The 27,217-nt window shown below is 43.4% G+C and overlaps 1 protein-coding gene across 1 annotated transcript in view; it reads left to right on the top strand.

The window, feature by feature from the left end:
* The first annotated feature begins 15,899 nt into the window (after positions 1–15,899).
* Positions 15,900–27,217, top strand: part of SGCD (sarcoglycan delta) — a 1,012,166-nt gene continuing 1,000,848 nt past the window's right edge. Inside the window, exon 1 of the mRNA XM_044230705.1 lies at positions 15,900–15,942. The gene's annotated coding sequence lies outside the window, so the exon portion shown is untranslated. The remainder of the gene's footprint in view (positions 15,943–27,217) is intronic.

The raw sequence follows: 27,217 nt of genomic DNA, 5'->3' as shown, positions 1-27,217 counted from the left end.
TTCTAGTCATACAAAGTATCATGACTCATTAATAGCAGGAGTCCCCTTGTTGTGTTCGCAGGATTAGTTATGGTGCTATAAAGTATCCTTGAGAGAAACTAAAAATAGTTCTTCAAGTGAAGAAAAACTTTGGGGAAGGATTTATAGGAAATAAAGTTGACCTTTAATTTTTCTTTGATATTTTTGGTCATGGATAGTTTGATGTGACAGCTAGTGGAAAATTAAAACTGTAGTCAGATTTCAAGTTTTTCATTTGATTACCCTCTAATAGGACTCTGACCATGGTCAAAAGTAAGAGAGGCAACAGCATGTTTTATTAAAAAAAAAAAAAGTTTTTTTTTTTTTTTTTGAGGATCTAACCAAGAAAGGACACAGGGTGGGAGCTAGCAAGAGTCCAAAAAGGAATCACTTACAGTCTGTCTTCCAGGAGTTCGAGGTCTTGTGGAAAAGACTGACACATAAATCATATATCTGAGCTAGTTTTTGGGTGGCCTCTGTATCTCAGACACTGAGCTGAGGCAGGCCAGGACCAGAGTGATGGAAGTTAGGCACTCATTGTGGGTGTAAAGTTTACAAGGTGCCCCAAAGTCAGTATTCAAGAGAAAAAAACATTTTATGTATTATTTTAAAAATCAAAATAAATGCAAGCAAATCCATAGTGGAAAAATACCAAATTTTAAATAAAGGAAGGAACGGGCACCTGGGTGGCTCAGTCTGTTGAACGTCCGCCTTCAGCTCAGGCCATGGTCCCGCGGTCCTGGGATCGAGTCCCTCATCGGGCTCCCTGCTTGGTGGGAAGCCTGCTTCTCCCTCTCCCTCTGCTTGCTGCTCCCCACCCCCACACTTGTTCTCTCTCTCTCACTGTCAAATAAATAAAATTTACAAAGAAAAATAAAGAAAGAAAAGAAAAGAAAAGGAAGGATGGATGAATGGATCAGGATTACTGATTTTTCCTTTTGCCTCAAGCTCAGTCTGGCACTGAAGTTGAGCTCTGGACATATACATCAAATGCATATGTTTCTGCCATCCAAACCACTTGCCTCCGATTAATTTCTCAGGCAGACAACTGGAAATTTGGAGGAAAAAGGTTTTTCTTTAATGTAGTGGTTAAAAGCACAGGTTTCTGGCTCAAGCACACCTGAGTTTGAGGATTGTCTCTGATGCTGATCCACTGTGCTCTTGGGAGACAGGCTTCATCTCCTGAGTCTCTGTTGGCTTTTTTTCTGAAATGGTGCTAATAATACTTAGCTCCTAGAATTGTTATTTTATTTTATTTTTAAAGATTTTATTTATTTATTTGACAGACAGAGATCACAAGTAGGCAGAGAGGCAGGCAGAGGGAGAGGGAGAGGCAGGCTCCCCACTGAGCAGAGAGCCTGATGCGGGGCTTGATCCCAGGATCCCCAGGCGCCCCTAGAATCGTTATTTTAAATGAGCTAATAATGCCTGTAAAAAGCCCAACTAACATATTTGATAAATGTTATCTACTCTTCTCATATCGTAAGTGACTATAGCGATATGTATAAATATATCATGCGTTGGGATTGCAACACTGGGAGGCATTTATACTGGGGTGTGGAATGCGGGGTATTAAAGCTTTAACAGAGATAGTCATCTTGAGTCTTGAGGAAGGAGTAAAAACTTGACAAGTTAGAAAAGTCATTTGAGACCAAGGAAGTCTCTATTACAAGAAAGCATGAAATTGTGAATGTAAATGGCACATTGTGAGTAGAGCATATAGTCTGTAGCATATGTGAGGAGGGAATAGAGATTCAGACCTGGAGTTCTGACTATTCTCTATTTAATGGAAAGTGCTAGAAGGTTTCTGAGGCAGGAAGTGCCATATACTAATCTGACTTTTTAAAAAGATAACTAGCCCCAGGAGGAACGACCGATGGCCAAGTTGATGTTTTCAGAAGTAATAAACTTTAATATACATGGATATGGAGAATATTTCATAGATTATATGAAAGAAGAAACTGGTTTGAAGTTACATTTACTACAAGTGATATTTTTGAATGTTCCACTAAGGAGAATAGTAGATCAGATTTTCAAAATTTTAGTCATAACTGGAGGATTCAGGAAGACTCAAAATTCCTGTTTCACAGAGCTCTGTGGTATCTTGAAGAGAATGTGGTGCCGGAGATGTCACGTAATTATCCTCGATTGCCAACCCAGGGCTCAAGCAATGATTCTGCCTAAAGCAATCAGTTTGCGGGCACATTCTAACTTGTTTTCCTACACCTGGATTTTTTCAGGTCTTAGTTATTCTTAAAATAACATTATAGCAAAATTAAGCAAAATGTTAAAAAAGATTATCCTTGGTCTCACCACTCTGATTACAACTCTTTTATCCTCGAGGCTTCCTGCTGTTTCAGTTGTATGTATGTGCGTTTTCACACAGTCACAATCAAAGCATATGTATCATTTGGCATTCTTTTTTTTTGTCTAATGTTTTGTTATAATTTTCTTTTTTTCCCCTAAAAAATACATAATCCAATAATAATCAACTCCCTCCTCACTAAAAGGATGGGTAATCTATTATAGAAAATAGAGTGGTGAAAGTATCTGGATTTGGAGTCGTAGAAATTAGGGTTTGAAACCCAGCTCACTTTTTACTAGATGGTTGAATTTGGTGAAATTATTTGCGCCTCCATTTCTTTGTCTGTAATATGTGTGTTTCTCGTGTGCTGGGAGGTGGACACGAGACCTAGGTTTCATAAAGCGCACCTTTCCAAGCCTACGTTAAATGCTTAGTCAAAGGTACCAATATTATTATTCCCATCAGTTACTATACCAGCGGTACCATTTTATTGATTCAAGAAAATGTTTATTAAAGGCGTACTGTATACTAGATGCTGTTCTCATCACTGTGGTGAAAACCTCAGGGTTCCTGCCTTCCAGGGGCTCTCCATCTAGTAGAGGCGACGGTTTGTGTAACTGGATGAGTGCAGTGAAGCACGTTAAGTTTACTTTTGGTATCTCTCTCCTGCTTCACACGTCCTCACATCCTGGTTTTTGTGCTGTCTTCACTCGTCAGCAGCGGGTCTTTAAAAGCCCCTTTGCAAATTCCTTGAGTCCAGTTATTATAGGTGTAGGATGCCCTAGCTTTTACCCTAAACACTTTCTGTGAGGAGGGAAGCCACAGAAGATAGCTCTGTGACTAAAAGAGCTGGCGCTGCGGGCTTTCAAACACTAGCTTGGCCACCAGCTATGTGTGAGACCTTGAGAGAATTTCCTGACCTCTCTAAGCATCTCCAAGGTTTAAGTCCCCATTGAATGGGGACGGTACCTGCCTGTGGGTAATTTTGAGCCTTAAATGAGACAATCCTTGTGATGCTCTTTACTCAGGCACGATGCTGACCGGAGTCAGCATGATGCTGACCAGAGTCAGCACGATGCAAACAGAAGTTGCCCTTATAGTCAATATTTATCTTGTAACTCTGAACGATCCCTGGTTTCCCCTCATCGGTGTGTTGCTCTAACTCATGAAATGCTAGTGCCTTGAGAAGTAAGAAGAGAGGTCCTACCACACCCAGAAAAGAAACGTGACACCTGATGTAGTTGGCAAATGCTCCTTTGACTTGACTTCCTTCATGATTTCCTGTTTATACCTTGTATCTTTCTCAGGTTTATGCCTCTTCACTGATCAGCTGTCCCTCCATCCTCTCCACCTGTTTAATGTCCCTCCGGTCAAGATCTGATATGTGATGGTGTCTGCTAAGCAACACCCATTGCAATCTGCCCAGATCTGCCATTGGCTTTGCAGACCACACTGGATATTCTGGGATGCACTTCTCAGAGACCATACATGGTCCATGTACCCACCACAGCCTCTCCTTGGCCCAACAGACCATCTCAATTCCATCTGCTCCTCCACCTGCTGGGAGGTTGCTTTTTGATTTCTACTTTTGATGTTTTCGGTAGCAAAGAACAACTGAGTGGCAGTAGGGAGTTGATTGTCCTGGGGAAAAAAAATTAGCTCTTTTTCTTGGTGTTCTTTGGCCTGTACAGTGTCAACGCATTGCTAATTCCTGCTACTTTCCACGTGCATGCTCTCTGTAGTTAGTTACGTGGGGCTTGTGGTTCAGTGGGCAGGTGCTCCACCATCTGTGTCCTCATGACATACACATATATGTGGAAAGTTTTTCAAAATTTTATTTATTTATTTATTTATTTGCTTATTTATACAACTCGGGGGAGTACCAGAGGGGGAGGAAAAGAAAAAGGAAAGAATGTTGAGCAGACTCCCTGCTGAGTTCAGAGCCTGACACGGAGCTCGATCTCAGGACCCTGAGATCATGACCTGAGTGCAAACCAAGAGTCAGTTGCTCAACTGACTGAACCACCCAGGAGCCCCTAACTTTTTTACTGACATAAAATTCACATAACATACAATTCACCATTTTAACCATTTTAAAATACAAATGCAGTTCGGTGACTGAGTTCATTCACAGTGTATTGTGACCATCGCCGTTATATGGTTCTAGAACATTTTTATCCTCCCACTGGAAGAAATCACGTCGCACTTCCCACTTGTGTCAGTCCCTTGAAACCATTATCCGCTTTATGTCTCCATTAATTTGCCCATTCTGGACATTTTATATAAATGGAATAATAAAATATATAGCCTTTTGTGTCTGACTTCTTTCATTTAGTGTTATGTTTTCAAGGTTTATCCATGCCATAGCATATATCACTCCTTTGGTGGCTGAATAATATTCTGTTGTATAGATATACCAGATTTTATTCATTCACACATCAACTGACAAACATCTGAGCTTATCCTACCTTCTGGCTATTGAAAATAGTGCTGCTGTGAACATTCCTGTACCTATTTTTCTAGTGGATACCAGTTTTGGGGTATATAGCTAGGAATGGAATTGCTGGAATGAGGTTTGCACTTCAATATTTTGTCACAGTTAGGTTTACTAAATTCACAGAATCCATCTCTTCTATTGGTAATTTAATCTCATGAGATTCCAGAGCTCTGAAGGAAATATTTCGTTCCATTGGTATGCTGGGTCTCAAATTGGCATTCTGGAAACATTTTCTGGGAGAACAAATATCTTGCATTGAGGTAATATTTGTGTGACTCACAACGACAACAACCCCAAAAAGAACTCACATCATACATGCTTTCCAAAGAAAATACTGTACGGAGAAAGCATTGGTGAAAAAATTACACAGCTTTTGAAGTCCAAAAGAACAGTTCCGTTCTGCCTGGTTCACCATAGCCAGAGAATAATGGAATGCAGAATCCTTTCTTTTAGCAATTTGGAACTGGCTGGCAGTCTTCATTTTGTTGCTCTCTCCTCCAACAAGCCAATGAATAGATGAGGAAAATGGATGGGAATGAGTATTTGAATCACCTCCTAATTGTTTTACTCAGTTCAAATGGCCACAGTTATCATACACATATTTTTCTCTCTGAAAGAACCCCCAGATGATAGAAAACAGTCATTTTTTAACAGATTCCCTCATTTCCTCCTTTTCTGTCCCATAAATAAACGGGCACATAGTATTCTCCATCTACACTTGCATTTTGTTATTGGTTTCTAAACCTAGATCAAACTCTCCTCGTGAAGTTTGGTTTTATCTGCTTAGTAGAGATCGAATCTAATAGCCACTGAATACATGCTGTTGACAAAATATCATTAATGTGCACTCAGGCAAATGCCTATGCAATGAAGGGGCATTTTAATAGTGGCATGCTGAATAATCAATTCCACTTTAAGACACAGATCAATATTATCTTGGAGATGTCTAAATAGCCATTAAATATGAACAGAACAGGTCTAGCAAGCAGAAAAATGAGAAAGAAGATTGTTTTTGACAACAGCATGAGGCTTCTAATGATTTTGAATGGGACATTGACCTGTCTGGACAATTAACTGTTATATTTTTCTCATTGATGAGTCTAAATTAGTTAAGCTTTATTTTCATTTTTGTTTTGTTATGGATTTCTTTTCTGCTTTAAGTATTTTATTATTCTAGGGGTGCCTGGGTGACTCATTTGGTTGGGTGTCCAACTCTTGATCTCGGCTTAGGTCATGATCTCAGGGTCCTGGGATCGAGCCCTCACGCCGGGGTCTGTGTTTGGCAGGGAGTCTGCTTGGATTCTCTTTCCCCCTCTGCCCCTCCCCCTCGTCTCTCTCAAATAAATAAATAAATCATGAAAAAAATATTTTATTATTTGAGAAAAGAATTAGTATTCTTTTAGATAGATAGCCTATCTCCTGGGGATTTACAGTTGTTTTTTGGTTTTTGTTTGTTTAATTTTTTTAAAAAGCTTTTTGTTTTATAATGGTTTTAGATCTATACAAAAATTACCAAACTAGTAAGAGAAAATTACCAAACTATAGGTACCTATATACATCATATCTATTTCTCCCTATTATTAGCATCTTACATTATTAGTATAGTAGATATGTCACAATTAATGAACCAATAATATATATATATATTTAAAGATTTTATTTATTTATTTGACAGACAGAGATCACAAGTAGGCAGAGAGGCAGGCAGAGAGAGAGAGAGAGAGAGAGGAGTTAGCAGGCTCCCTGCAGAGCAGAGAGCCCGATGTGGGGCTCGATCCAGGACTGTGGGATCATGACCTGAGCCAAAGGCAGAGGTTTTAACCCACTGAGCCACCCAGGTGCCCCGAACCAATAATATATTATGGTTAACTAAAGTCTGTTTCATTCAGACATCTTAATTTTTAATCTAATGTCCTTTTTCTGTTCTAAGATTCCATTAGATAACCACATTGCATTTTCTTGTCATGTTTCCTTAGATGTATCTTGGCTGTGAGTTCTCAAACTTTCTGTTTTTGATCATTTTTGACAGTTTCTGGTACACTGCTCAGGTATTTTATAGAATATCCCTCAAATGGCATTTGTTCAATGTTTTCCTCATGATTAGACTGTGGTTATGGGTCCTCGGGAGGAAGATCACAGATGTAAAATGCTGTTCTCATCACATCATATCAAGAGTACATACTCTCAACATGACATCACTGCTGATCTTAACCTTGATCACTTGGCTGAAGCAGGGTTTTTCAACTTTCTCCACTATAAAGTTTCTCCTTTATCTCTCTTTATATACTGTGCTCTTGGGAAGAGGGGACAATGCCCTGCTATGAAGAGTTATGCTTCATCTCCTTGAGGGGAGAATATGTACATAAATGTTTGGAATTCTTCTATATGGGAGATTTGTCTCTACTTATCTATTAGGTCAATCATTTATTTATATCAGTGTAGACATGTTAATATTTATTTTAGACTTTGGGTTATAAATTAATATTACCTTATTTAATTTATTATTCCAATTGTTCCACCTTTGGCTCCTTTAGTTGGCTCCTTTGTCCATATGACATATCCCCAGTGCTCTGTGTGTGTGTGTGTGTGTGTGTGTGTGTGTTGAACACTTCCTTACTTTCTGGCAAGATGCTCAGGCTCATTTTATATATTTCTGGCCCTAATTCTAGAATCAGCCAATTCTCTAAGATCCTTTGCTGTTGTTTTCCTAACTGGAAAATGGTATTAGAAACTAAGATCTGGGTGTTAGGCATACTCATTGTTAAATGGTGTTGTTGCTTTTGGAGATTCTCAGATGACAGAACAAGGAAATATATGCATGTATACTAATCTGTGTATGTTTACATGTCTCTAATGATTTCTGTATACATCTATCTTTATCTGTATGAGTTCATACTGATCTCTCCATCTCCAATCCATTATCGCATGGATCATTCTAGTCTTCTCTCATGCCTTATCTGAAACCTCTCACTCCAGGAGGGAGAAGCCAGACTCCTACCATCATTCCTTTACATAATTGTTCAGTTCCAGTAGATATTCAGAGAGGCTTCATAATTGTTAACTTGTACCCGCATGAGAAACAACTTTATCAGCTATAGAACAGTGATTATGTACAGTTCCTTTTGCTTTTAGTCTTACAGGCTCTACTTATTTGTAGCTATTTAAGTCAGCACCTTCTTCCTCCACTTCTTCCATTGAGAGTGTTTCACATACGTGTAATACAATTAAGAGTCTCTTGTCACAGTCTCTATTCCCTCCTGGGATCACCTGGTCTCCTAAAAGACTCTTTAAATTTGCATACATTAAGGTTTACTCTTTGTGCTGTAACATTCTATGGATTTTGACCAATGCATGGTGTCATTTATCTACCATTATTGTATCCTACACAACAGTTCAATCAACCTAAAAAAAATCCTCTGTGCTTCACTCTTCAATCCTTCTCCTCCCACCAAAGTCCCTGGCAAACACTGATCTGTTTACCATCTCTGCAGTTTTGCCTTCTCCAGAATGTTACATAAATGGAATCACCTAGTATGTAGCCCTTTCAAACTATCTTCTTTCATTATCAGTATGCACTTAGGTTCATCTGTATCTTTCCATAAATTGATAGCTCATTCCTTTTGATTGATGAATACCATTGTATTGTATATATCTATGGATGTACTAGTTTATCCATTTCCCTATTGAAGGACATCTTGGTTGCTTCTGGTTTTTGGTGATGAATAAAGTTATGATAAACATATGCCTGTAGGTTTTTGTGTGGACATATCTTCAAATTAATTGGTTAAGTACCTAAGAGTGCAATTTCTCAATTGCATGGTGACACTATGTTTAGCTTTTAAGGAACTGCCAAACTATTTTCCAAGTGGCTATGCCATTTTGCATTTCCATCAGCAATAAATGGGCATCCCTGATACTTACCTTCTTCACCAATAATTGGTTTGTCATTTAAAATTCCATTTTGGGAGCACCTGGGTGGCTCAGTCAGTTAGGTGCCTGAATGTTGGGCTATTGATCAGGATATCAGGGTCATGAGATCAAATCCTGAGCCATGCTCCACACTTAGCATGAAGCCTGCTTGGGATTCTCTCTCTCCTTCTCCATTTCTTCCCCACTTGTGCTCTCTCTTTCCCAGTTTAAAAAAAAATCCATTTTAATAGGTGTGTAGTCATGAAATTAAATTTCATTCAGTGACCATCTATATTCAGTGGAAAGATACACACATTCAAAATATATGTGGGTTTATAATGGAATCATTTTGATTGTTAGATGCCTCTCTGTTTATAGTACTTTTTGCATCACCAAAACTTTGCATTTATCTCAATTTTTTTTCTAAGGACCAAAAATACAGAATAGCATATTGGTTACTTACTTTAATTCTGGAATGAAGTAAACAGAGTTTTAATCTGGACTCTACCAGTTACCATTTTTGAGACTGTGGGTAAGTTATGAACTTGTCCTGTTTCAATTTCCTCATCTTTAAAAAAGGGACAGAAATGGAACTCAACAAGTAAGGTTATATGAATTTAATGAGTGAACGGGTGGAAAGCATTTAGCACAGGGCCCAGATGATGGTGACCATAGTGTTTTTATTGTTATTACTGTTTTGCTGCTATTGTTTAGTACTGCTATTCCTACTACTGCTACTGGAGGCTCCACTTATTTCTTTAAACTATACACTGTCAGTCCTTCGCTTTTGAGCTGCACTGATCATTTTCACCCAACCATGCCTCATAAAAATAGAATAAACACACTTCACATTCATTACATTTCTTGCAGCATGCCTTTTTTTTCTACTCCAAAGAGCAGGGTGGAATAGATATTTGCAAAGGTAACCTAAGTGTTACAACTCATTGGCTTTCTGTTATTTCTTGTATTACTAATAATTTCTTACATTTGCTCAGTGCTTTAGATTTTGCAGAGTGCTAGCTTCACAGATATTATCCCATTTGCTTCTTGAAACAGCTTTCTGAGGTAGGTAGGGCATGCTTATTAACCCCCAATTTGGGGGAGGTGAGATAACTTGCATGACACGTAAGGGCAGAGCCTGGGTTTGAATCCAGGTTCTCTGTGTCCCTGATTCAGTGTTCTCCCCAGTAAACCAGGATGAATCCGAGTGAATTGAAACAGAATGAATATCCAGATCAATGTGCCTGGGATAATCACTGGTTCCTATTAACTCTGGTTCATCTGTATGGGTTCATGGGTTCCTGGGCAGGGACCTTTACATAATTTCCATTGCATTTCATGGCTTTAAATCAGCGGTAACATTACCAATACTCACTTCACGCTAGCAATCTCCTACAATCTACTGTGTGCAGACTGAGATTCTCCACTCCACTTCTTAAGCATTAGATTGCTCATGTTAAGGAGTGTAGTAGCCACATGTCTGTGTTCTGTCTGGGATTTACACCAACTTTCCTTCCCCACTGCATATCTAAGTTATAGGGCTCAGCTCCCAGCAGCTTTGCTGGTACTATGACTACATCCTTCTGGTTCCATCTGATAGTTCACAGGTGGACATTTGACCAATGAGATACCCTCTTCTCATAAAAAAGACTTGAGGCCCAGAGACAACAAGTTGAGAAATGCAGGGGATAGATATTATTTTCTACAGAAGCAGAGAAGCAGGGAGCTCTTCTGCAGCAAGGGAAGAAAGAAGAAGAAGCATAGCAAGACAATGAGATGAAAAAGAGACCAGGAGAGGGAAAGAATAGATAAGATCTAGTAGGATTCCATTCCCACCTTCCAGTGCCTTCCAGAGGTCTTGTAACATGCCCTTCATTACTTCCCATGAATGTCTTGATTCTTTAAAATCAGTTTCCTGCCCCACCCCTCAAACTTGTTAGTTAGGTTGGTGTCTATTTCTCTGAAAAAGCAAAGAACACTAATTTACACTGGGAGTGAAATTCTCCGGATGCAAAAACTTCCTTTTGAGCAGCAGCCAATGCAACCTTCAAAAGAGCATTAACTTTCAAGTGTAATGGATCACCACTGAGTCAGTTTGTGGATTCTGCACAGCAGGGGGTACTCAAAGTACTTAATAGTATTTCCACCTCAATGTGAACAGCCCTTCACAGCATCCCAGAATCTCAGCACAAAGGGGCACTTACCAAATAAGCTCTTCAATCCTTTGCCCCAGTCAGAATTTTGTCCTTCCATCTTCCTGCCGATTTTTGGTCTAAATCTTCCATGGCTGGGAAGCAAAGCATAAGAAAGGAGGGAGTATGGACTTAAGAGTAACACAGACTCTTGTTCAAAACCTCCCTGGAGGGGTACCTGAGTGGCTCAGTGGATTAGAGCCTCTGCCTTTCTGCTCAGGTCATGATCCCAGGGATCCTGGGATCCAGCCCCTTTGAGCCCCTCACTGAGCTCTCTACTCAGTGGGGAGCCCGTTTCCCCCTCAGTCGGTCTCTGCCTGCCTCTCTGCCTACTTGTGATCTCTCTTTCTCTCTCTCAAATAAATAAATAAAATCTAAAAACAAAAAAACAAAAAAAACCAAAACAAAATAAAACAAAACCCCCCCTGGAACTTTCTAGCCTTAAAATCTTAGGCAAATTATTTGCTCTCTTTGATCCTGCCTTTCTTCACTTGGAAAATGGTGACTAAAGCCTCCTCCTTCACAGGGTTTTTTAAAAGAGAATTTTATGAAATGAAAGCATGCAAAACATCTGCTACAATGCTTAGTCCATAGTAGGTACTCAATAAATATATCCATTGCCAGCCTTTTCCAGTAATTCATTGATCATCTTCACAATGAATGAGAGATTCCCATTCTGTCGTCTATAGCATTTCTAAGTAAAATATATATGCCTGAGTTTGAAAGACTGAGATAAAATCCTTCATCTTTCTTATATATCTCATGATGAGATCTGATAATTTCCACATATTCCTTTAAACTGAGGAGTCGAACTAGTGGACATTTGAGATGACTTTAGAGTATGAGATACTGTAACTCTAATGTTCACACTTAAGGTTGATTTTATTTATATTAAATCAATCAGTACTCTCCCCTCATTCTTTTGGCTTATGAACACTAAGTATTTCTTCATTCTTTGTGGTTTCTTTCCTGTGGCTGGGAAATTATTGCCTCCAAAAGAAACTATTTCGAGTTTTGAAAAAATATAATTGCCGAGCCTCTCTGTGCAGTCAGACAAAATCTGCTTCCGAGTATTTAGTACCAGCTTTTCACTCGTTTTGGTCAGTGGCGCTGGTCCCAGAAAGACAAGATCACGCATGAGAAGCTTCCCTCTTTTCATGTCAGATTTGCATGGACGTGTCTTTGTCATATCTCCGTTTTGTTTCCTTGTCTAAGAATCTGTGTTAGCTCTTCAGCTGCTTTCCTCCTCCTTAAGTCCCCAAAGTTTGGAATTTGTGAAGCAATAAAGGTGAACTCTGTTGGAAAATAAGATTCTGGCTGGTTGGAGCATTTGGAATGCATGACAGTTTTAGAAACGACCTTTTCTGTTCATAGTCCATTGATACTGCTGCAGGACCTGGAGTTTTGGGTAAATATTTTCCTAGCTTAGACTTTTCTTACACTTCAAGCTTCACTCTCTTCTTCCTCCAGCTTGCCTCCAATCTCTGGGCTTCCTTCCATCCACTTAGACATTCATGGGTTGATTTACTCATTGAATACGTACTGAGTTGCTACTACATACAAAACCCTCCACTAACTCTGATCTATATTTCAATGTTAAAAAAAAAAAAATCTGAACCTTGCCCTCAAGTCTCAGTTTAATAGAGGTGGTAAGATATACACACATGCAAACAAAACCCAAGATAAAATAATTAATAGCATCGTTCAATATTTCTCAAACCACAAGTTGCCGCCTATTAGGCGGTCATGGAATCAATCAGGAGTTCATGACCAGCATTTTTTTTTAAATGAAATAAATTGAATAGAACATATTGAAGTGAATCACAGATTAAAGATATGTGTTGCTTTATGAAACTTTTATTTCAATTATAAGGAAGTTGTGTGTAATATATATACGGTGTAATATATGGCTTTAAAAAAAGTTATGCGACACACTCAAAAGCTTGAACACTAGCTTAGGAGGGGACAGATAGAGATATTCATCTCTAACTTAATGTGCATATGAATCAGCTAGGGGTGTTCTTCAGACAGAGATTCTGATTTGGTTTCTGTAGGGAGGGGACTCAGATTCTGAGTCTGGCAGGCCTGTGATGCTGGTGGTGCTGGTCCTGTAGGAGACAGTGCTACATAGAGAAAAACTATTTCCTTTGGAAGAACCTGAGAAAGCCCCTGAAGCCATTCATTTGTGACTTCAAGAGCCTCCAAGGAATGAAAGGAAAACAGGATTTCGCCTTCCCTTTCTGGTTTTTGGTTTTGGTTGATTGATAGAAATCCTAATTGAACCCATTCTTCTCTAAAGACTGCTGCTGCTGCGCTCCCAGGCATTGAATGTTGAAACCAAGGGACCAGATTAGTTTCAGGTCAGTTACAGTAAAAAGCTCCACTGCAGTCCCTGAGGGTTGGCCCCCAGTTTTCTGTTGTATCTCAAACACATGTACCTTTCCATACAGTGTCCCCTGCAATCAATAGCAGAGTACTTCCGTGTGGCAAGCTTAAAAGAACAGGGTTGTGAAGAGTTTCATTGATTTCAGCTTTACCTGCCACCACATTTCATCAAGCTTCCATCACTTGCATCTGGATAGCTGCCTTGACCTCCTAATGGTTTTCTCTGCAATTCCTTCCCTTTCTTCCCTCCCCTTTTCCGCCCCTCCCTCACCTCTTCCCCTTTTAATCCATTCTATACAGGGACATATTGATCATCCTAATATGAAACTTTCACTCTTTTCTTTTACTGCTTAAAACCCTTCAGTGACTCCCCATCACCTAGGCAAGCTCTCTACTCCTGCCGAACTTGTTTGCTGCTCTTGTAACATGTCCTTCTTCATCTGTCTTTATGAGCTCTCTCCCTCCCCATGCATGACCTCACTTTTCTTCTTCTTCTTCTTTTTTAAGATTTTATTTATTTATTTGACAGACAGATAACAGTAGGCAGAGTAGGCAGGCAGAGAGAGAGGAGGAAGCAGGCTCCTCGATGAGCAGAGAGCCTGATACGGGGGGGCTCTATCCCTGGGATCATGACCTGAGCGGAAGGCTTAACCCACTGAGCCACCCAGGCATCCCTGTGATCTCACTTTTCCAGATATCTGAATCCTTCCTATTCCTTGGGATTTTTGCTTCAGTCCTAGTTCTTTCATGAAGCCCCACCCCCCTTTTTTTGGGAACCCCAGAGGAAAGGGATGTCTCCCCCCTTTGCTGATGTCTCATCACAATACTGCTGAGTATAGCTTGTGTCCTGGTATGCGGCAGAGAAAGAAAGCACAGGTTTGGCAGTAGAAAACCAGGGCTAACCAAACAGGATAGGTGTGACCTTGGACAAGCCATTTGTCTTTTCTGAGCTTCAATGCTTCCTTTAAAATAATGATAGGATTGGAGACAAAGATCTCCAAGTGCCTGCCCATGAACCCAGTAATGGGTACATTTTGCTAGTATTTGTTTCCCTGGAGGTCTCCGTTCCTATCCTGTAACTTTTTAAAATGAGTAATGTTTCTTGTTAATATCAAATTATTTGTTACTCATCTTTTGAAGTGTCTTTTAATTTTAAAATTCTCACCTGTACTTATTTTGTCTTCCTTACTCCTATCAGGAAGGAGGGTAATTTTATGGTTGGAGCCGGGAGGCCCAGGGAGGGCCTGACTAAGGGCGCGCAAAGCACAGAACACAACTTGCGACCAGGGAAGGCCCTATTGATTCAGGACACTGCCTGGCATTGCTCAAACTGAGTGCTCAGTAATTATTTGTCACTTGATTGGAGGTTGTCAAGCCCATCTTTTGCCAAGACAACTCCTTTCCCCCTGGAAGGAGGAGCCCCTTAGAGTCTGTTGGTTAACGGGAAAAGTGCTTACTCTGGGAGGAAGGCGGGGCAAGCCGGAACGAGCTCTCGCCGGGAGCCCGCATATTCCCTCTCTCGGTGTTTCCGAACCCCATTCTTCGCCCGGGAGAGGTGAGGGGGTTCAAGGATACTTGGAAGCTGTCCCTTTAGTGGAGACACGTAGCCGCCTCCGGCAGCGGCTCCCGGCTCCAGGCTGATCCTGCGGAGTGGAGCGCCCCCCACCCCCCACGGCCCGGGTTTCGCTCAAGCTCTCTCCGTTCTGCAAAGGGAGGGGGGAGCTGGGGGAGCCTTGCACACCAGTCTTCCCGGAGCTGCAGACGAGGAGCCCTGCGCCCTAGGGAGCCTCTCGGCGGCTTCCCCTCCTCGGCTGCGCGGGTGTGCAGGCTCTCCCCGCCACCCCCACCCGCGGCTCGCCCTAGCTCCCTCCCTCCAGCTCGACCGGCCGGAGCGCGCACACCGGGGCTCCGGCACGTGGGCGCGCGGGAGGCGGCGGCCGCTGCTGCCGGAGCCCAAGCCGGAGCCGAGCCCGAGCCCGAGCCCGAGCCGGCGAGATCGCCCTCCATGCTGCGGGCTCTGCGGTCGCCTTCCGCTCAGCCTCTGGCCCAAGCCCAGCCCCGCGAGCCCAGCGAGCGGGTGAAACAGCGGAGGGGAGGAGGACTCGGACAAGAGGAGGGGCGCGGCGGGCTGGGGCGAGCCGGGCTCTAAGCAAGGGGCGCCGGCAGCCCGGCTCTTTCGCTCGCTCTCTGCTCCAGCCGCTGCTGGGGGTTCCAGGCAGAGCGATGCCGCTGTGCTCGTTCTAGGCGGCGGCCAGCAGAGGCTTCCTGCAGCCTCTCGGCCCACGCCGGCCCCCGTTCCACCGGCGAGTCCCCTGTCTATCCCAGAGGACGCGCCCGGACGCTCGAGCCGAAGCGAGCGCGAAGTCCGAAGTCCACCCCCAGCGCTGCCAACTTCCCCGGGAGCCCCTCTCCCCACTGCAGCCTGCGCCAGCCCTGGGAGCGATGCGCCCCCAGCCGGGCGGCGCGCCCTCTGCCAACTCGCCACCCATGGGATCGACTGCCCTCGGCTGCCCCGCTTGGAGCGCGTAGCCTTAGCCTCGTGGCCCAGGAGACGAGCGAGACACCCAGGCGTTTCACGGATTCCACGCGCGCCAGTCTGCTGGGGTCCCCTCCGGGGGCAGCGTTCATACCCCGGGGTGAGTAGCACCTTCGCGGCGGCGAACCTTTCCGCCAGCTAGTTGCTTGCGGGGATGGCAGAGAGACACGAGAAAGTTGAGCCCCTTTGCACCTATCCTGGGATTTGGCAGCGAAACGCTACAGTGGTTCCCCCAATCCGATTGCCTTCGGGGTTTCCCCGACTGCTCTCACGTCTGAACCAAGGAAGGAGACCCCTTCCGTTTCCATAGGAGAAAGGGGGCTCCCTAGAGCAGGCCACTGACTGTTCCCCACCAGTGAGCCATTTGGGGCTTTTCTGCCGCCCGCGCATTAAGCAGACACCCAGCTAAGCGCTTGGAGATCAACTGCCGCCTGGGCGCGCTCGGAGATCGTGGGCAGCCCGGGCCCCTAGGGGAGGCTAAGCGCGTTTCATTAAAGAGTAGTGACTGCTGGGATATTAAGAAGTGTGTATGTGTGTGATTGGGAGCCGGAAAGGTGGCCATGGGAGGAGGCTCTAGGGAAATGTTTCTTTTGCTGATGAATTGGGTACACCGAATGCCTGGCGCCTCCATGAGGGTTTGTGGGCGCAAGATTTAGGGTAGCCGGACAGAGTCCAACAGGTGGCCTGCACGAGCTTCCCGTGACCAGGCACAAGGGAAGGGAACCGCAACTGAACCGCATCTAGGGGCGCATCTGAACATGGGCAATGAAATGCGCTCTGCTCTCAGGCCCGATTTGGGCTGAGTGTGTGAGGCATCCAAATGCCTCCTGTCGGAAAACAGCGGCCTCATTGTGTGCCTGACTGAGGTTTCAACTTGCAGGCAACTGAGGGGCCATTCAGCCCGAGCGACGTGGACTTGGCTGGTCCTCGGACGCGAGCCCCTGCCCTTCTTCTTCGGTCCCTGGTGGCGGGTATTCCAGTTCCCTGGGCTGGGCAGCGAGCCAGACCCCAGCATTTTGTTCCTCTTTACTCCACTAAAGGGAGGGGGAGTTGCGGGAGCACTGGGAGCCGCGCCTGAGTATATTCTTCACCTGCCTCCTGCACTTTCCTCCTGACTCGGAGAGAGGGCTCCAGGTGGGTGGAAAGGGCGTGTGTAGATGGTGTGCCGGGATGAGTGTGCGGACAGGTTGAGTTTGAGAGCTGCCCTGAAAGAAGCTAGAGAGAGACGAAGTGCTGCCCCCGCCCACGGAGATTGGGATTGGGAGAGGCTGTGGCTCAGCTTTGAAAAAGTTTCTTTGGAACTCGCCATCCTTTGGTGTTGTCCAATGTCCAGAATACTCTGGGTCCTTAGAGGGGCTGCACTCCGGAGTTAATATCTTCTCGAGCCTGCTGTGGAACCTCTCTGCCCCTGTTTGCCCAACTGTAGGTCTGGAAAGTGATCCCTGATGATGGCAGAAACTCTGGGATTTCTGTCTATAAAGCAGGTACCTAGAGATGGGTTGGCGTTGGTAGATGGAGGAGCGGCTTGGGGACGAGGTGGGGAGGGGGGAGAGATTTGTCTGGAGGCTGCGTGCCAAGTGGATGCTCAATTTTTACCTAGATCTTGTCTTTTGAGGAGGTTAATGGGCTTTGAGAAGACTGGTAGACATTTAAGATGCTGAAGCTTTCCCAACAGCCCCTTGGCGCCGCCACTCCACTGCCTGCTCTAGGTGTATGGAGCCGCGCGGATCTTATGAAGTGATCGACATTCCAAAAGGCAGAAGAACTCTCCACTGCTAGCTAGGTTTGGCCCCATGACTTCCAGCCCAAAGGAAGCTCTGGGTACTGGAGCTGTTTGGCCTTACTGTTTCTACTCTGCAATCCTGTTGCATCTTTCCCGGGGTGGGGGTGGGGGGTTTCATTTCCCTGCATCCTGAGGGACCCTCCTCACTGGGGCTCTCTGGCAGCAAATTTCCAAGAACTTGTAAGTGGCCACAAGTGTCTTGTGGAGGGCGCCGGCTGACTGAGTGTGGGGCACAGGCTTCCTAGCCAGCAGTGTGCCCCCTGGAGGCTCCTTGTTCAGAGGAGAGCCGGGAGCTGGGCAACAAGAGAAACCGGCAGTGAAGTATGGTGCTGGATAGACTGAGCCACACAGACGGAGGCAGAAAGAGAGGGGAGTCCGAGAGAGACACACATATACAGAGGCAAAAGGAGAGAGAAAGAGACAAAAGAAAGCTATAGGGTAGAGGGGGCAAAAATAGGGGAGATGTGTGGAAAGAAGGAAGAGAGAGAAAATAAATCTGAAGAAAAGAGCCTGAGAACAGAAAGCATCGGGGAAAGGGAAAGGGAATGGGAATCAGGGTGGCAGGAAAGAAAGAACAGAACAGAGGGAAGAAGTGGGGAGGCACTCTCTTGTCTTTAATTTTTACAAACCACGCTGCCATTCTAAGGAAGTTGACATAATCCACATCCTTAAGTAGCCCTTTACTAGCATTCCTTTCTCTGGGGAGTCTTGAATTATGCAGAAATCGGACACACCGGCTTGGAACCCAGCTGTACTAGAGATGACAAGAATGAAAGAAGTTTAGATTCTTGGTAAATGCACAGACCCAGGAGCTTATTTGCCTTCCCTGTTTTTGTTTTTGCTTTGTTTTGTTCTTTCCTTCCTGGGTAAACACAGGAGTAGGGGGGCATGTTTCATGGACTGTAAGTGCCAGTGTTTCTCTAGCCTCTGTTTATGGAAGAGTCTCCTGCACAGCATCTGAGAAAAATCACTTACTAGACCTACTCCCTTTCGAGTCTGATCTGGCAGGCACTGGACTGTGCTACTTTTAATGACCACCCAGGCCCTCCTACAGCAGGTCACCCCTGAACTGTGCTTTTATAAGCATGGCATAGACTGTATAGTGCCCTTTTCTCGTTTGTTCCTGTATTTCCTCCTAAGAGGCATAGCTTTCTGCCTCCCTCCAGTAGCCCACCCTTTCCAAAACAAGCTCATTTCTTGTGAATTTCTCTTGCTAAAAGGCCAAGGCCAAGGATTGCTCAGCCAGGGTCACCTTTCCACGAACCTCATTAATCACAGGAGCTCCAGGGGACAGCGGCAAGCTCTTCTGGCTGACCTTGTCAGGGTTAGCCACGACTAACAGGTAGTGAGCGCTCAGCAGGGCTCTGTTGGGCACTCTCTAGACACTACCTATTTAACAGGAAAACTATTTCATCCAAAAACTCTGCCATAGGCACTGTTTTTATCGTCAGGATTTTAGAGTTGAGGAAATGGAGACTTAGAAATGAGAGATCTATTAATGAGAAGAATTAGAATGCTTGTTGTAGATATATTCATTATAATATTAAGGTAGATATTCTCATCCCAGAGAAAGTATATCAGTTGGCCGGGGTCCAGCCGCTGGAAAGCAGCAGTGCTGAAATTGGAACCCAGGTTTGGGGACTCTAATCTTAGGTCTTACTTCTGTGCATCATAATGGTTCCTAAGCCCAACATTCCGTTCCAGACCGATGGATCCAAAGATTCTTGGAGATCTTTCCTGAGGACTCTTTCCTGCTTTATCAGTGGAGGATAAGGAGAAGTGGCTGAAAAAAACAAAGAAGTGATTTGCCAGACATCCCACAGCCAGTAGGTGCCAGAAATGGGGCCAGCACCCTGAGAGCTCAAATCTCAGTCCACCCTTGTCCCCGGTCAGACTGGTGCAGATTGCATCTGGCTGATTGTCAAGCTCACATGAATGTCTCAGTTGGAACACAAGTTCTGGACTCCACCAGAGGCTTCCCGAATCCAAACCCTGGGGGCAAAGAGCCCATTTTCATCCGTGCCCCCAGTCTGCATCTGCACATTACTGTTCATCCCAGTCCTAGCTCCTGGATTCCGATGTTGTGGGCCCCTTTCAAACAGCTTTGAGAGCACTCCAAGCCCTTCCTGCTTCCATCCAAACAAATACACAGAAAGTCGTACACCCCATGTGTTTGTAGATCTTGCTAATGTTCCACAGGTAAGGAAACAAGCTGGTCAACCCAGAGGCAACTTTGAAAGGTCTTTGTGAGGTATAGTGATCACCCTGATGTTTGTGGTACTTGGGTTTTTTCCTGTGCCACGTTGGAAGCCATTTAAGGAAACATCAATTGCTCCTCAGTGCATCAGTGATGGTATTTGTACTAATATTTGACACAGAAAGACACTGTGAGCCAGGCCAATGTGCTGTTGTGTCAAAAGTGTCAAGTTCCGTCTCCCAATTTAGTGGATCTCGTCGTGGGGTAAGAAAAAACCCTTTCCTCCTCCTCTTCATTATTACACGTTTGACTCCCTCAGACGAAGTCAGTGTCTCCTGCAGGTAAAAAGGACCTGTCACACATGCTCTCTCTCTTTCTGGACCACTTAAATTGTTTTCTTTGTGACCTCAACATCTTTTCCCTTCTATTTCATTGAAAAGTGGCCAGAGGTGCCAGACATCTTGTCCAGCAAACCGTTTTGTCATCTTTCCCTTTTCAGATCCAGATTTATTTTCTGAATCTGATGCTTTTAACCCTGACCTCTTATTCAAGGATGTAATTGAGCCTCAGGTAGCTTTGATAAGCGATTGTCTGATAACATATGTTTTAAATAATGACAGCCCTTCGAATAGCACACAAATCAAGGAATAAGTCCATTTACAATGTCTGCATCTTTAATATCCTGGGAATGTTTTGCCATTTTCATGCTGAAAGGCTCCTTTTCTGGCATAGCTGGCAGTGGAGAAATAGAAGCTAGAAGGAAACCCGGTTAGTGATTAAGACTCTGGTTTCCAATGCAGACAGCTGGGGGATCAAGGCTTCCCTTCACCTTGCTAGCTGTTGTCACTGGGGTCTGCTTATTGAACTTTTCCAAGCCTTCTTCTCTTCACCTGGACATTGAAGACAATAATAGGAGGCCCCTTCTGTGTATGCTGCCAGGACTTAACTTCATCAGTGACTGAAGTGCTGAGCACAGCATCTGGCATGTGGTAAGGACTCATCTATTAGCTAGTGTTTGTTCAACATTCGTCCTGTGCCAGGCTCCATTTAACTGAGGCTGAAACTGACAACAGAGACAAAGGTTAAGGGACTTGCCCATGTATCACCCGGATCCTAAGGAACAGAGTGAGACTTGAAATCCACGTCTGTTCTTTTAAACTTCTCCACGCTCTTACCGTGGCATTGGTTTGAGTCCCTGTTCCTTTCTTACTCATGAAGAAACGGTGTTGCCTATGCCACCTATTCTGGTTTGTATTTTAATTAAACCCACTAGACAGAACATTAAGTAGAGCAAGCCTAGGTGGGGATCTTTAGAATTTGGTGGAACAATTTTTAGGCTGTTACTTCACCTCCAAATACTGGCTTTTGGTTTTCCAGCAATCGGTGAGAGTTTCGTTGGGTGGTAAATGTTCACAGCTGTGGGTACCTAGGTGGCTCAGTAGGTTAAGGTTCTGCCTTCAGCTTCTGGCGGCGGTGATCCCAGAGTCCTGGGATCTAGTCCCACACTGGGCTCTCTCCAGGGGAGCCTGCTTCTTCCTCTCCCTTTGCCCTTCCCCGTGGTCCTTCTCTTTCTCTCTCTCAAATAAATAAATAAAACCTTTTAAAAAGAGAGTTTCTAGTGACTTTTGCTTGGTTAACCTTTTCTTGTTTGTAAGATCTCAGTGTAGACATTGCTGCTTTGGGAAAATCTCCTTAGACTCCTCAAGGGCTAGGTTAGAAGTCATTATAATGTGTTCCTCTACTTAAACTGTAGTATGCATGTCTGTTTACTTCTGTCTATATGCTACTTGGTCTACATATAAACTTCTTGAGATCAAGAATCTGGTCTTAATTGAAGTTGTTTCTATAGTGGCAGGACAGTGACATATAGAAAACTCACAAAATAGTTTTGAAGGGCCAGCTGAAACTTTGAGCTAATTCTTGGTGGCCCAGAAAAAGTGGTCATTTTCCTTAAAAGACAAGCATCCCACCATCGGGATTGAAAATCGGGAGGTATCCTGTGTCTCCCATCCCTTCAGATTGGAGGGGGAGTGTAGTGGTATCAGTGGTTGTTGATTAACTACTTTGGTAGCTTTAGGCAAGTTCCACGGTGATGTTGCTTAAGATGTAATTAGAAGGGACATTCTGATTTATAAGCTAATGTGATTTTATCTGTACATTTAATTAGTTGCTCTCAGCCCAAAAGTTTTGAAAATTAACAGACTTTCAGTGTTAGAACCAAAGTTAGACATAATTTAGTTCTACCAGCTTGTCAGAGAGAAGGAAAGATGGAGGCCCAGCATGCTTGCAAGCCTTTCAGCATGGACTCAGTCTGGCCTTTGCAAAATTTCAAGATAAAGCCCATGCTGAAAAGGAAGGAAGGAAGACTGACATGGTGTGCTGCCAGGGCAAACCCCAAATTTTAGAGAAGCTTGAGAGTGAGCCTGTTAGCAGGTCCTATGTGGGTAAGGTCACATGGGCTTCTGGGATTCCCAGTCTCCTCTTCAAACAGGGAAAGGTGGCTTCAGAGCGATCTTCCATGGATGTTCAAGTGTGGTATTTCAAGGAGATTTAAGGATATATGGAAGTGCATTGCCAAGCCTCTGGCTGAGGGCTATTGGCAAAGTAGTGGTTCAGATCAAGGCTCCTCTTTCCTTTATATATATATATAAACACACATATACATACATACATACAAATATATGTATATATATAATTTTAAATTTTTTAAAATTTTTATGTTTTTTATATATATATTTATTTTATTTTATTTATTTATTTTTTAAGATGGGGGCATAGTCCCCTTGGGACCCTTCTCTCTCCCTCTGAGGTGCTTTGGTGACTGAAAGGTCACCAGAAAGGACCAGCCTAAATACATCCTCGGGCACAGAAACATGTGCACTGTACTCTGACATTGTTAACACACAGATCTTTATCACATGGTGTCAGTATTAGGAGACAGTAAGACACAGCTCATTGGTGCAATATATTGTGGATGATCTTTGGGAAATAGTATAATCAGGGCTGACAAGGCAGCAGAAATACCTCAACATAGCATGTTCCTCGCATCCCAGGGGCTTCCCAAACCAATCCGAAGTAACAGAATTGTGATTATTCAGGGAGAAAAGACCCCGATAAGAATTCTCTTTCCTCTCAATCGTCAACAGTCTGAGATGATTGGTGCTATTTCTGATTCGGTGTTCAGGGGCTGAGTGCTAGGGAGAGGCCCCTTTCTTTGTACCCCTACCCCCAGAACGAATTGCTCCCTTTCCTGCCCCATCTGGGTTCCTAAAATCCCTCCATTAAGAGTAATTCCTTTGGGCTTCAGATAATTTTGAAATTTTTCTGTGGTCCTCTATTAAACCGTGAAAGTTTCTGAGTAGGGTGTCATTTAGCTACCTTAGTTGTCTGACCTCAGCAGAGTCATTTTGATAGGCACTGAGGATAAATCCCACCATCACCACTGCCGCCACCTGTTACTAGGACTTCTTCTATTTCTTCTGGTACCATTGCCATGTGTATTGGGTCCTACCATGTACTGACGTGGTCCTGGGTTCCTTCCATGTTTTTCTCATTTCTGTGCCCAGGAGCCAGTGCCTATAGTTATGTATACAGGAATCATGATATTATCATAGAGAGGATAAATATGCCGAAAAGTTGAGGCAGGATACAACTACAATAGTAAAGGGGAAAAAAAAAAAAAGATAGTCTGAGCAGGAACGTATTGGGGAACAGCAGTGCAAAAGGGGCAGTTTGAGGGTTAAGGTTAATATGTATCTTCACTGCCCACAGTGCAGAGCAAGGCTTTGAACCCAGACTTTTCTTTTCTTTTTTTTTAAAGATTTTATTTATTTATTTGACAGTCAGAGATCACAAGTAGGCAGAGAGGCAGGCAGAGAGAGAGGAGGAAGCAGGCTCCCCACTGTGAGCAGAGAGACCGATGTGGGACTGGATCTCAGGACCTCAAGATCATGACCTGAGCTGAAGGCAGAGGCTTAAGCCACTGAGACACCCAGGCGCCCCGGACCCAGACTTTTCTTATTTTCACAAGGGAATACTGTCTCCAGTTGACTTAGAAAATCTCTGGCTTGAAAGGAGCTTAGGGAACATCTCTCTTGTCCTGTGGCTTTCAAATGACTGTAATGGACATCAGGAAGTATATTTTAAACCATGCTTATCTAGTATGTAGCCACGCACAAGTGACACAGAGGTTTAAAAGAACACCTTTACTAGGTTTATTTTCTGATGTTTCTTATTTTGTTCTATTCTATGACTTTACACATACCCACGTCCAGACAACTATGCTCACAGATATAATTGAAACACCAGTTTCAAAAAATAATATTTACCCTTACTATGGGTGATATACTCAGATGTTTTCCATTCTATTCTAGTTAATTATTAAAAAATTATGCTGTGACCCACAAAATTGATTTCATGACTCTAAGGGTATGAAGTCCACAGTATGAAAAATACTTACCTAATTGGTAAACATAGATTTTTAGAGGTGAAGAAAAGGAGGCCTGGGGATGTAAAGGCATTTTTCCCTGGTCCAAGGTTCGGTGGCAGGCTAGGGATGGTGGTGTCAGACCCAGGCTCCCAGTGTCCACTCTGACCTCTGAGTAGAAGCATCTTTGGCTTTGAATGCCGGGCCATTACATTAGCTTCAGTGTGATAGCAGATGGTTATCACTGAGGTTGGGAATAAACAATTGTGTGTTACTGAGACTTCTACCAGATGCTCTCTAGGAGATAGCTGCTAAAAGAGCCTTCCACACAGAAGAGAGAGCAAGTACACAGGCCCTGAGGAGGGACTGTGAGTTCACAAAGGAGAACCAGCAAGGAGGCGAGTGGTGCTTGAAGTAGAGACTATAGTAGCTCATGTTTTCCTAGGAAAAGAGATGCTTAAGGCCAACATGTACGTATGTGGCAGAAACACAATGTTCCATCGAAGATTTGAAGAAGGCTATCTGGCTATTTCTCAACTACAAGAAAAGAGATTTATTTTTCTTTATGTGAATATACAGAGTTCAGGATTATTCACTGAAACTCTCTTACCTATATCCCTGGTGTCTGAAAGAAACAGTTGTAGCCAGTAAACAATTGTTCAGTGAAGGAACATACAGTTGAACAAATGAATGAATGAGAGCGTGAACTCACTGGTTTGGCTAGTGTGAAAACAGTGCAAGAGCCTGAGGCAGCTCGCTCCTGATGGGCAGAGAACTCAGTGACATTTGTCAAAGAAGCTGGTTTCCTCTTTTCTTTTCAGTTTTTATATAATATTCAGGGATTCGTCAGTTGCATGTAACACCCAGTGCTCATCGCATCATGTGGCCTCCTTAATGCCCATCACCTAGTAACCCCCCCACCCCCAGCCTCCCTCTCTGCAGCCCTCCATTTCCTTTGTTTCCCAGAGTCAAGAGTCTCTCTTGATTTGTCGCCCTCTTGATTCTTCCTCATTCAGTTTTTCTTCCCTTCCCCTATCGTCCTCTGCACTATTCCTTATGTTCCACATATGAATGAAACCCTATGATAATTTTCTTTGTCTGATTGACCCATTTCACTTAGCATAATCCCCTCCATTTCCATCCAAGTTGATGCAAATGGTGGGTGTTCATCCTTTATGGTTTTATTTTATTTTTATTTATTTATTTATTTTTATTTATTTGACAGACAGAGATCACAGGTAGGCAGAGAGGCAGGCAGAGAGAAAGGAGGAAGCAGGCTCCCCACTGAGCAGAGAGCCTGATGCGGGGCTCTATCCCAGGATCCTGAGATCATGACCTGAGCAGAAAGCAGAGGCTTAACCCACTGAGCCACCCAGGCACCCCATCCTTTATGGTTTTAAATGGTCAGTTGGGAATATCCATACCAGCCAAAGGAGGGAGGAAATTTTACTTTGTACTCGAAGTTGTAAGTTTTTGTCAGTTTTAAGATCCATTGTTTTGAATGAAACAGAATGAAATGAACAGTCTGGAGAGTTAATCCCAGGCAGGTCTCCCCTTCTCACTCTGCCTCCTGAAGCTTTCGGTGTGCTTGTCTCCATCAGCTCAGAGAAAGGGAGAGAGAGAGAGAAGGTGGACTGTATCAAAATGCTTGAAATGTATTAGTATATATTTTTCTATCGACTGACATATTTTTAACAGTAAAAGTATCTCTTAATTCTTAGCAAGATCTTTATTTTTATACATCATAGTGAAGAGTGTTGCAGAACAGTGTAGAGTAGGATTACTTGATTTTGAGAAAATATTTATATTGGATGTTTTCTGTGCATTTATTTTTGTTCAGAAAATAAAATAGCGATGAAGAATGCTATCTGTTGGGGTGGGAGTGGTTCTTTTTCAGATGCAAAATCCCTCAGACTGACATCCTTTTTGTATGGGAATTGGACCAGCCGGCTTGGAAAGAGGGCAGTTGGGATAATATGATAAACCAGCCCACACGTTCGATCTTAGCTCATCAAGGCTGCACCAGGATTGACATTTTCGTACAGTATGGCTTGATGCTCTGATTACAAATTGGTCCTGAGTAGCTAGATTCTTTGTAATTTTATTCACTAAGGGACGGTGCTTGTATCATTAGGTCTGTTTTGGTTTTGAAATCTGGAGGAGGAAATAGAATTCTGGTTCCCATCTCTTGCTTAGGAATGTGATAGAGGCGGAGACTCCTACAGGAACAAATGCTATTTATTATATGCAAAATTAAGAGTTTCATTTTCCCTTAAGGCAGCGGTAATAACACTTCCCCTCCCACTTCCTCCAGGAAGTTTTGCTGTGAACAGCTTAAATTGTAGTTTTAAGAAGGGTATTGGGTTTTGCTATTTCTCCTCATTGATTTTACTTATAATAAATGGATCAATTATTTTGGAAAAAAGAGGGTCTGTAATTTTATCTCTCTTGTGGTTGTTTTCAAGAATCCTGTTTTTTTTTTAAGATTTTATTTATTTATTTGCTAGAGATCACAAGTAGGCAAAGAGGCAGGCAGAGAGAGAGAGGGGGAGAGAGAGAGAGAGAGAGGAGGAAGCAGGCTCCCCGCTGAGTAGAGAGGCAGATTCGGGGCTTGATCCCAGGACCCTGGGATCATGACCTGAGCTGAAGGCAGAGGCTTTAACCCACTGAGCCACCAGGCGCCCCAGGAATCCCGTTTTTAATTCAATTGTATGAAATTTTTTGTTTTTTTTTTTTTTTAAACACATGAAATTACAAACAATTATTTTTCGGTCAAGGACCTTTTGGTGCTTGGGGTTCTGGGAGAATAGAAGACAAGTAAAGACAATGTTTTCTGTCTTTGGGGAACCTAGAGAAAGCACGTACTTACTCAGAGCAGACTGAGAATAACAAACGATTGTGTGTCATTAAGACTTAAACTGGATGCTGTAGAGGGTGAATCCCCAAAGATACAGAGAAGGAAGTGATTC

The sequence above is a fragment of the Neovison vison genome, chromosome 1 (assembly GCF_020171115.1).
Source record: "Neovison vison isolate M4711 chromosome 1, ASM_NN_V1, whole genome shotgun sequence".
Taxonomy (NCBI): domain Eukaryota; kingdom Metazoa; phylum Chordata; class Mammalia; order Carnivora; family Mustelidae; genus Neogale; species Neogale vison.
The sequence above is the reverse complement of the archived record's forward strand: the minus strand, read 5'-3'. Positions and strand labels throughout refer to the sequence as shown.